The sequence below is a fragment of the Amphiprion ocellaris genome, chromosome 4, assembly GCF_022539595.1.
Source record: "Amphiprion ocellaris isolate individual 3 ecotype Okinawa chromosome 4, ASM2253959v1, whole genome shotgun sequence".
Lineage (NCBI taxonomy): Eukaryota > Metazoa > Chordata > Actinopteri > Pomacentridae > Amphiprion > Amphiprion ocellaris.
This window is the reverse complement of record NC_072769.1, coordinates 10,169,648-10,178,467: the sequence shown is the minus strand read 5'-3', so window position 1 is coordinate 10,178,467 and position 8,820 is coordinate 10,169,648.

Sequence of the window (8,820 nt, the reverse complement as noted above, 5' to 3'; positions counted from 1 at the left end):
ACGCTGACGTTTTTTGGACGACATGCTATACTTTGACAATTTTAAAGAGACATGCTATACTATGATGTTTTCTGGACGATATGCTATACTATAATGTTTTTTGGACGACATGCTATCTATGACGTTTTTAAAGTGACATGCTATACTATGACGTTTTTAGACTAAAGGCTATACTACGACGTTTTTAGAGTGACATGCTATACTATGACAATTTCAGAGTGACGCCATACTATGACGTTTTTTGGGTGACATGCTATACTATGACGTTTTTAGAGCGACATGCTATACTATAATTTTTTTAGAGCGACATGCTATACCATGATGTTTTTGGGACGACATACTATGCTATGACGTTCTTTGGACCAAAGGATATACTATGTTTTTAGAGCGACATGCTATACCATGATGTTTTTTGAACAACATGCTATACTATGACATTTTTTGGGTGACATGCTATACTATGACGCTTTTAGAGCGACATGCTGTACTATGACATTTTTAGAGCGACATGCTATACTATGATATTTTTAGAGCTACATGCTATACTATGACGTTTTTTGGACCAAAGGCTGTACTATGACATTTTTAGAGCGACATGCTATACTATGACGTTTGTTGGGCGACACTCTATACTATAGGCATTTTAAATTGACATATTACTATGTCGTTTTTTTTTGTTTTAGTTCTTTTTTTTTAGCAATATATAAGAATTTGAACAGTCTTAAAAATTACTATATTTTTAGACGACATATACTCTGATGTTTTCTTGAAAAACATACTATTTTGACAATATACTGCACTATGACATTTTTTGAACCACATATCATACATGACAATTTTAGGCAACATCCTATCATTTTGCACTTTTTGAACCACACAATAATCAGTTGGGTTTTTTTTGCCAAGCTATACTATGAACTACAGGCCATACTATGTTATTCTTTAAAAGTATACAATACTTTGATATTTTCTGAACTACATCCTATACTATGGCGTTATACACAGAGTGCTTTGGTTACATGTTGATTTATAATATAGATTTTTTTCTGTTTTGTTTTTTGACGGGATTACCACAGACATGACCGTGAACACCGTTGACACCCACCTGAGGGAGACGCTGCCTAAGATCTCAAGGCTGCTTGGTCGTGGTCTTTCTGGTCCTGCTCCAGAACGCCTTCATCAACTACATCTTCTTTTGAAGAGGCCCTCAGATGCTGTAATCTCTGACCTTCAGGAGGAATTGCTACTTTCACTCTGTAACGAGACGGCGGTTATTTTAAAGACCTTTAAAGATCCTGCAGATGTTGGAGCTGATTCTGATCTTTCAGGATAAAAAAGCTGCTTTTTCTTCAGACTTTTCAGAAAATTATTCTCTCAGGTTTTCTCTGCTATTCATATTTTTATTATCTGTGATATGTCATTATTTCTTTATTGTAAAAATAAAGTTTGAGGCATAAGACTCATTTAGTTATTTTAATCCTGAAATCTTTGATGTAGCAGAACTAAACTTCCATTTTCCTTCTTGTCCTTCTGATACTGGAATTAAACGTATCTTCAACACGGATCATCTGCTTTTAATGAATCAGCAGAAACATCACAACAACAAATGAGACAATTTTCAACAAATTAATGAAACTGATGTCATTTAAAACTATCAGAGTCTGTTTTAGTGTCAAATTAAAGCTGATTACTGACAACTAGAACATTAACGTTACTGTTTTAATCACATTTAAGTTTCCTGAACGTTACATTAATGTCAACCAGCTACAGTTTTATGAACTTAATGAACCACATTACAGGAATACAACACACTTCAGCTGTTTACATGAAACTCAACACATTAGCTTGATGCTACGTTAGGTTTAATCAGGCTACTACTGAGCAGCTAGCTCGGTTAGCATCGCTAACATTAAAGCTAATATTTACTATGCTAACTTCCTTCTCTGGTCAACACACACTGAAACAAACTCCACCAACATCTGGAGTGCATGGCACACATTATATCTGACACTAAAGCTGCATATAAAGTGCATTAAAAGCGGCACCGATACGAAAATAAACATTTACTTACCAAACTATCAGAGTCCTTTCAGTGTCTGCTGGTAGAATCAGCCGAAGGTAGAAAACTGGTTAAAACAAGCCAACGGACAGGAAAACTGTTTGTGGAAAAGGTTCTGCTGCTCCACCGATAAATAAACCAACAGTTATTATATCAGAATTAATCCAAACGAGGAGAGCAGAGTCTCTGCTGCCTCCTCCATCGGACCTGTCGATCATTCCGGACCGGACTGTCAATCAAGTAGTCCCGCCCCCTGGCTTCGCAAAACTTTAACGCTCTATAAAAAAAATCAATATTGATTTATTTTAAGATCGGCCACCTGATCTCTCATTTTGACCATGAAAACTAACGAAAAAATATGTATATACAGTCTATGCACCATACTCAGTTTGGCTCCACACTTGCTGATGACCACTTCCGGTCTCAGAAAATGAAAAACTGACCTTTTTTCGTTTCTGTCTCAGAGACAGTGTCTCTTACTGATTTTACTTTCTTGTTATTCTAAATATAAAACGAAAATCAAAGCATTAAAAAAAAAAAATCGTATATCCCTTTTTGATCATGAAAAGGAAAAACGCCTTGTATTTCAATTTTAATTTTTGTATTTTAAAACGAAAATCAAATAACCACTAGTTTTTAGTTTTTCAATACCCGTTTCAGAACGGAAAATCCAATTACCAGATCCGTACACGGACCGTGGTGGATGTCCTGTGTGTTTATGGGCTGTGTGTCTGAATGTTTTTGTAATAAAAAAATTTAAAAAATTTTAAAAAAGTGGGACTGAAAGGAGTGAGCACTTGTATCAGTGCAGGCTCCAGCCGAAAACTACAGTTGTAGTTGTCAGCTGAAAAACTTCAACTCCCGGCAACAACGTCACTTCCTGTTGGTGGGGAGGGGAGCGTCTCGGGTATGGACACATAAGAATCACGTGACAGGTCATGGCCACAACGTGATCACGCTTATTTCAACGTAAGAAGTCCTCCAAATACCGGTGGTCTGGTTTATAAAGAGTTTTGTTGTGTGCGCTTTATTGCGTATTTTTACAAACCCATCACTGCAACGAAAAAGCACCCTGAGACCTGGTGAATGTGTGAAATTTTAGTGTAACTCCCCAGATTTTATATGCAAAAAGAGTTATCGATCTATCTTATCTGTTTTAAAATCTACAGCCAATCAAAAATCAATATGCAAAACGTAGCGCCGGCGCTACGCTGGGTTCTAAAGGGTTAAACTAAACCTGATACACGTAATGCCATAACAAAGCATTTACAGCCAACAATGGTTTGTTTAACTCATAAAAAGCAGTATAATTGTTAGAATCAAAATCCTGCAAATTCACCAGTGGAGAGAACAACACTGAACACCATGCCGATGCTTGGAGAGCAATTTTCTTCATGCATATGAGGGAATCAGCAGCAAAAGTCTCATATAGCAACTTTATTAGCACAGCATGTGTTTTGAGGCCATAGAACCAGTGTGAATGTCAGACGCAATTTGTCCCCATGAGATCTCTGCCCCCCTCCCCACCACCAATCTCTCTCTCCTCATAAGTTCTTTTTGAAAATTTTAAATGGATGACATTTTTCCCAGCAGGGCGCTCGATTCCTTCGCTCCCTGTTGATATTGGTGCCATGCTGTCGATCCGGGAACCGCAGGCCTCCATTAGGATGACATCTGTCTCTGCGCTAAGACTGGATTTAGCCAGCAGCGCTTGGAGCTTAACCCTTTTTCATCTGCGATGACACATGAACAGCATCAGATCTTGATGTTGTGTAGCGTAACACAACAAATTATTTACAGTGAAGCTTACCTGATAACATTACTTTCTTTAAAATTGCAACAATAATTAAACAATTAAAAATGCTAGATGTTGGGCGATCTGACATGGATCACATGGATTTGAATGCCATCAGCAGGGTTGGAGACGTTTCCTGCGTTTCATTCCTCTGCTCTCTTTCCCCACGTTTCTTACCTTTCTCTACAACTTGTTTCAAATTAGGGCAAAATACCAGATAATTCAAATTACAAAATCATAAAACATGTTGTGTTTCAAGAAGCACATTAAAGTTTTCTAACAATTTATTAGGTTAAAGTGGGGAAGCTATACACAAGATAAATGGGATCCTGGCGGGGGGGGCAAGAAAAATTTCATCCTAACAACTACAGATGTAAGATTGGAGCACAGAGATCTATGTTTCTGTTACATAATTTGTCACAACCTTCAGCCTTTTATTCTCTTCGTGTAGCACTTTCATTGCTACAGAACTTGTATTTCCGACTGAAATTCTAAAATATATCAGTGATGTGCAACATATGGTAGTACCCTGCCTGTAAATACAGAATGTTTTTATTTATTTCAACAAGTAGATTTTTTTTTTTTTTGTTATGCATCATTTTGCTGAGAATTTTAATTAAATGCAATTTAAAAAAGACTTAACAACTGTTTCTATTGCTTTACAGGCAGTAATTTTTCACATTTTAATATATTAAGTTCGAAGCACATGGATGATTTTTTTTGTTTGCTTAGTTCTGTAAATTATTGTTTTGCTGTAAAACCACCCCGGAATTAAAAAAGAAAAGTTTCCACATTCTCTATATTTTTGAAGTCTGTGACAAACCAATCAAGCTTATTTGTATAGCATATTGTCAAAATGCAACAACTGAATGCATTTATGGACCCACAACAGTTATGGAATTCAGCCCAGTGAAAAATTTCTAAGAAGAAAAAGAAAAGAAAAAGTGGACAAAATAAATAACGGAAAGCTGGATCTGTATAAGGCAGTGATTGACCTTCAAGCCTGATAGAAGTGTTGAGGTCTGGTGGATGTCAAAAGAAAAAGAAAGCGGTTTGAGCATGACCTGAGAATGGCCATTGTGCCAAGCTACACAATAGAAAGCCCTAACTGCCAAGTGATGTCTCTCCCAGTAAAACAGAACTGTTGTAAGGGGCAAAATGAAGTGTTTCAGGTTGCGAGAAGAGGCGCTGCAGCAAAAGATTTGTTTTTGAAACATTAAAACATGCTAAGATATTCTAGCAGGCCCGAAAAAGTAAATTATACACCTGTAAATGTGCATTATATGTCCTTCTTACAATATTTCTGTCTTCAAAAGTGCACGTAAACAAAAGGAAACTTCATGTGATTGATTCAAGTGATTGTGCTCGTCAGTTACAACACCATCATGCTGTCTTTACACATTTGGGTCTGTGTTCACATTTCTTGGACTTATAAAGAAGAAACAAATCCATCTTTCATCAACTTAGACTGAGGATGACTATGAAGTGATTTAGCTTTCCACAAAGGGATCAATGGCTCTTTTGGCCGGTGACACGGGTTTATTGCGACGGTTGAGAAGTCATCATGTTAAGCCATAGTCAATGCAGAATTGTGTCCTCTGTGATTACAATCACTGAGATTTAGTGATTCAGGTTCTGTCCACACCATTAGTCCACAGGATGAGATTGTTTCCCTTTGGAAGCTATTTGATGAGCCACAAGCCTCCCCAGAGGACTCAGACCTGCAGCTCCAGCGTGAGTCACTCAACGCAACCAAGGTCAAAGGTGGAACCAGCTAATGTCTTTGAGGTCTGAGTTTTTGCTCTTTTTAAAGTGATTATGTCAGTGCCATTAATCAAAAACAATGGTGAGATGTGAGAAGGATCCGACTAACTAAGGCTTCACTGAAGGTTGTTTGTCTGGTAAGTCATCCAGGCCACCACACACTGAGTGTGACACATACACACATAAATACACACAAACACATCAACAAACCACCTCCTCTACTTACCTCAACACATACACACACAGAAGACCTGTAGACTCACTAATGATCAAAAATAAAGATACTCTAGAAAAGAGTAAGTTATTTCCAAACATAAATCACATAAACAATTTTTTTTTGGAAATGTTGAGCCCTCTGTCTACAATGTTTTTCCCCACAGTTTTCATTATTACTTATCTGAAACAACAATCACTAGCAGGGGCTTCTAAATTGAGGAAATATTGTTCCTTGGGCTAGATGTTTTTAAAAAAAAATCTATTTCTACATACTCTATAAAATATACAGTAGCATTTTATGATTTGTTTGACCTATATATGTGTTTGTATTTAATGAAACTGATTTATATTTACTAGGACTGCATATAACAGTAGTATGCATAATATATAAAAATCTGCAGAATATTTTTTGATAACATTTTTTCCATTGTGTCTAAAATTGTCATAAAATACTAAGAAATGGCCATCAAAACTTTTCAGACTCATTGTTGATGTTTTCACGGTGTTAGTTTTGTAAGACTTAAAGTCCTAAACTCAACTTGAAATGAGAGAAAATGGAGAAAAAACTGCGTAATGTAGATGTGTAAATTTGTGAATGATCTGTATTATTCCTTGATAAATGACAGTTAATCTATCATCAGAACTGATGACAGATACTTACCTGACAGACTGATTATCAGATTCATGCAATAGCTAAAAGTGTCTCTTTTGCCATCACAGTTACCTACCTCACCTTATATGAACTTTAGAGTAATAAAGCCTCAGAAGCACACTTTTAATGCAGACATGATGAAAACATGTGAACCCAGAAAGCAATTCCAGGACCTCTTTGCTCTGAGGCAACATTACTTAAAGTTACAGGCTACAGCTGCTGTACGAACTCCTGTATCTAATTTGCAATTTGTTCATTACTTCCCACTATAATATTCTTCTGAATAGAGACAAAACACACTGAGGTTTACAGTGCAGAAGACTGTCACAATTTGGACGTCCAGTGATAGACTATTGATAAAGCAGTCAACTCATCAAAGGGAAACCTGACATGTTCACTTAATGGTTTAGCGAAATGTGGGATGAAGTCAGCTTTACAAAGGAATCAGCGACGCATCACGTTAGCGATCAAATAGCTTTAGAACACATCCATTTTAAATTGCCTGTTCAGAAGAAGGTGAACAACTGCTGAATTTATCATCTAAAGCTCGATCAACTCTACTGCCTGCTTGGATGGATGGATGGATGGATGGATGGATGGATGAATGGATGGATGGATGGATGGATGGATAATTCTAATGGACACTTTGGGAGAATACGTCTTATATTTTGTGTCCAAATTCAGTAGGTGTTTTACATCAATTGAATTAATCAGATGATTTGGTTTGGGAAGTAATACGGAATCTATTGTAAAGCTGCTACAAGTTGCATCCTCATGTTGCCATATCTCAGTTTATAGTCACTATTATCACTGACAGGAACAATGACTTAATTTACAAAAATATGAAACAGAAAGAGAAAGAAAATGTAGAACAGTAGCACTAACAACAACAGAGGGAAAGGAGAATTAAAGTAGAATATTGCCTATTCATTGAGGAGCTTTACAGATACTAGACTGCCTTCAGGCCCATACAGTAAGTGAGTAAATGTAGGTGATTGATCTCAGCTGGATTCAGCTCACATGCATACGTTTGGATGTCATACGTGCTGGTTTGCACTGATTTCTCAAGGTTCAACTCGGTTGCTGTGACAACTTTTTGACTTTCACTGGTGCCTCTGCTCTCTGCTCACACCAGGGGGAAGTGGGTCATTATTTTCATAAAGAGATTGAAAGTGGGTCACCGCTTATATATATATATATATATATATATATATATATATATATATATATATATATATATATATATATATGTACTAACATGATTTCCTGTAGAGAAGTCATCAAAGGGATTAGCCCACCTCTTGCGCTTTTCTTATCAAAAAGTGTCTCCCGTCTCCTTTTTTCCTTGGCTTACTTTGCAGCTCCATTTGTAGAAGAAAAAAGCTTTCACACAAAATGTTCTCTTGCTATTGTAATGACAGTAAGCGGAGTACATTTTCAAGTATTAAAGTAACACTCAAAGCCCTTTAGATTTTAAAGGGCAAATGTAGCACTGCATATTATACAGTAGACTGATCAGCCACAACATAAAAACCATTTTCCTAATATTGTGTAGGTCAACTTGTGCTCTGAATTATATGGAATCCAACAAACTGGACCTCTGAAGGTGTCCTGGCATGTCTGGCATTGGGATGTTGCCAGTGGATCCTGTAGTAGCCCTGGTGGACGGTCTGTGGGTTGAGACTGGATTCTGGAGATTTTGAAGTCAATACCTTGCGCGCTTTGTCATGTTCCTTGAGCAGTTTTTCTGTGCCAGTAGGCATCATCGTGCTGGGAGAGGATGCTGCCAGTGTTTAGGTGTATAGTAAGAATCAGACTAACATCCACATGAATGCCAGGACCTTAGTTTCCCAGCAAAACACTGCATTTGTAATAAGATGTTGAAAATTTCTTGTCAGTGGTTTGAATTTTGTGATTGATCTGTAAATATCATTAGCTCTTTTACCTGCCTAACACTGGTTAGAATGACAGTTTTGTGAAAGTGAAACAGAATCAAAGGGCGAGTCTTTATTTCTAAGTTTACTATTTCATACCAGCTGTAACAAATCTTGCAGTTGTTACCCTAAAATACAGCTGAATGGAGCAGGTTCCAACACTTTCTCTGGACTGAGCCCTTCTCTAACTACCTATGTATTTACTATATATACCATTATTGCATTACATTCACTCTGTTTCTTTCTGTGTCCTTTCTCCGAGTGTCCCTGGTCCCAGAGCTGGATGCTGGATGCTTCAGATGTGTGGTTGTGTTTTATGGTCCTTGTGTCCCACCCCCCCACCTCTCTATCTCTACCCCTCTATCTGTATCCCTCTATCTCTACCTCTATCCCTCTATCT